We start from the raw sequence: 3,416 nt of genomic DNA, 5'->3' as shown, positions 1-3,416 counted from the left end.
TACCACCACTCCGACGCCCGCATACGCAAGGACCCGAAATCTCGCACCTCAGCACTACACTACCGACCCAGGCAACTAACCGAGGCGTCCCCCACCCAATGGACTCCCTGCACACTTCGGCCCACAGGATGACGGTAATCGGACAGTCAACCCCCGTGCATACTGGTCCACTGCACTGCATACCTCGGACTGAAATCCGCCCATATATCATCCTGCATCCTCCCGTCGTGGGCGGGGAACTACGTGTTACCGTTCTGGAGTCCAACGACTAAGTCTCCCATACCCTCAGGACTCACTAGTGCTCCATAGAATCCCAGAGGAAAACCCCCACCACCGTGGCGCCCCAAAAACCCTCACCCCGTATCACATAACACAATGCCCGACAGCGTCCACGACCGCCAAGAGCCCCATACCTGCCCAGCCCCCCCAGGCACGTCCCCCACCCCCTTTTCGCTGCGCCTGACCACGTGCACCCATGAGGGCTGATCCCCCGGACCACCAACCCCGCCGATGCCTGAAACCCCCATAGTCCGCCATCCCTCGTCAGAAGCCACCTGTTGCAAAGCGCCTGCCTCTGTTGCCCGATGCGATCCCGGCAACCCCCCCAACCCATGCCTGAGAACCCCGTTTTTACCGCAGCATCAGCTGCCGACATGAAAAAGACGCTCGACAGAACCCCCTGGCCTCCCTGAACCGTGCACGGACCCCCTGCCCACACCAAACCCACTGTAACTTACGAAAACCTACACCTGTCGATGCAGAAACCGATATAATCGACACCAAGAATTGCACTCAAACCTGGCGAATAGGAGTCGAAAGTCCGAAATCAGTCGGCCCCAGTGACACCCCCACGCTCTCCTTGAGATCCCCAGAAGGGGCCCCGCGTACCCCCTATTAAAGGGTGTGCCTCTCCAGTCCCCAACCCCAAGTTACCCAATCCGAACGGAACCCGCTGATGACACACGGAGACCTCCGCTCTGCACAGACGCTAGCCAACAAATAAATGCCCCTTCCAGTGTAGATGAGTCAGGGCGAATCGTAGCCCCCTTCTTCCCCATGCTCCGTCACGCCAACCAACCCCCAGCCTGCCTGCAGCGCAGCTGCCATCATAGCGAAACCACAGGGCAACCACCCGATGACGTACTATTGTCTCTATGCGTAATGGAAGAAAAGGAGACATTGCAAGCCCAGAAATCGAACACCTAACCATGAGGGCAAGAGTTTGAGACCTTACCCAGTAGTCCCCAGTGACTCCCCCATAAGATGTGAGCCCAGTACAGATCAGCATCCTCCTCCATAAACAAGCACCCCCAGCCCCCTCCAAGACCCCCTTTCAGCCTGGCCGGCCCCAAACTGTGATCCCCTGGGTTGACCCTCATTGTGTGCGGTATCACCCCGTCCATCCGGAACCAACCCCTCTCAGAATCTTATACATGGAGACATCAGGAATGGACCCTTAACCTTGATTGTAAGAGTCAGAGACCGCCACCATTAGGCCACAGTGACTCCACGAAAATGCCAGGCTCTCCAGTACTCCAGCAGGATGCCGCCGCTGCCCCCGCCACCGTGCCCAGCACTCCCAATCCCCACACACCCCAGCCGACCAGCTGAAGTCCCCTCTCACTGCATTTCATTACCTGAGAATCCGTCCAGGACCTCCACCGCCCATCCGGCGCTGCTGCGCCCCGTCGCTTCCCGTCCACAGGGCCGTCCCAGGCCATACTTCCCTCCTGCAAAACTACAACAGGCCGATTACCACAACCCCCCCTCACCCCCATAAAAACCCCATACAGACACAACAAACTCCTTTCGTCCCCGGTCAACACCCCCGTCCCGTCACTACGTCACACTCCCAACACTTCCCTTCGCACCACACCAACTGACCCCATCCCCGAAAAACCCCACTCAGCCACAGCCATCACCAAGCTCCCATCCCTTCACACCATGACATACTTCCAATCCTGAGCCTCCCACCAAACCATCATTCCACAGAGTGTAAATTGCATGGCAGAGTGTAACATCGCATGGCAGAGCGTAACATCACAGAGTGCGCTGCACGATCCCTCGTTGGATGGGCAGGCTGCCGCGGACCCCCACTGCTTCAGGCCAGCGCCCCCAGGGCCGTCGTGCGCCCCACTGGCGATGCCCCCTTACTGCTGGCATCAATCGGTCCAGGTCCCCCCCCCCGCCAGGCTGCTCCAACCTGGTGGGTCCCCAGCACCACCGGGCCTCCTGCCGGGCTGGCAGTCCCTCACCCCTACCATGGGAAAAACCGTGAACCCCGGCAAACCTGTCCTCCAACCTGAGCCTGCCGCAAGCCCTGTCCCCCCCCGCGCCGCAGGAAAACCCAGCCCTTACCTCACCCCGCCCACTGGACAGGGGGCCCCCCAGCCACTGAAAAGAACCCTGACGCCCCAGCCCTGCCTCGCCAAAAGGCAGAGTCACCCACATGGCATCCAACTGCAGGGGCACACCAGGCTACCAGGGCCCGCAGGCCCCACCCCCTACGCACCAAATCCCACGGACCTCTCGGGGAAAAAGCAGACAACGCCTACCGCTGCCCGCTCCCCCCCCCGCGCAACGCCGCTCCCACTCCCGCATGGCCGGCCACATGGCAGCAGGGCCCAGGCCGGCCTACAACACCCACCACAGCGTAGGGCCTAGAAAACCATGTCCCGCGAGCAGGCCAGCCAGGGGAGGTTCCGGCCGCCTCCCCCGCGAAATTGCCACCACCGCTAGCTGCCACGATGTCTCCCGCCCCAGAGTGGGCCGTGTAACGACGGGACGATACCACAGCATGTTACAACCGCGGCCAACACTCCCCACTTTACCCCAGGCGCAGAAACGCGCACGGTCCCCTGGAGTCCGGCACCCTGCCCGGGCGACTCTGCCCCCCCTCCCCATCAGGCACCGAGGACATCCCGCGCCGGGCCCAACCACCTACCACGGCCGACTGGCGACCACCACCTCAACACACAATAACGGCTCGCAAAGTGGGGACGGCTCGCAAAGGGGGACCAATGACTCGTCACGGCACCCCCCCCAAGACTCCAGACACAAAGGCCTCAAAAACGCCCGTACGCCCAATGGACGGTCCCAGCCCCCTGGGTCCCGAGGACAATAACGGCTACAATGCCCGGCCCAGCCCGAGCGTCGCAGTGAGCCCCAGTGAAACCCCTAGAAGCCGGCCCCCGAAATGCGCCGAGCGAAACCCCCCCGCCCCCACCCCCCAGCCCCCACCCACCTGCACAAACTTTTTATTCTAACCCTCCCGGTGGTGCTAAGGTGTCAGGAAGAGGCCGGATCCCCCTCTCCTGACACCTTATATGCGTACCTAACTCCCGCCCCTTCCCAAACTCTAAATCCCTCCCCCACCTTGTCCTTCCGGCCTTGCGCGAATAGCCCCGGGGGAAGAC

This window comes from Triturus cristatus, chromosome 5_2 (genome assembly GCF_964204655.1).
Source record: "Triturus cristatus chromosome 5_2, aTriCri1.1, whole genome shotgun sequence".
Classification (NCBI taxonomy): domain Eukaryota; kingdom Metazoa; phylum Chordata; class Amphibia; order Caudata; family Salamandridae; genus Triturus; species Triturus cristatus.
Note: the sequence above shows the minus strand (reverse complement) of the source record.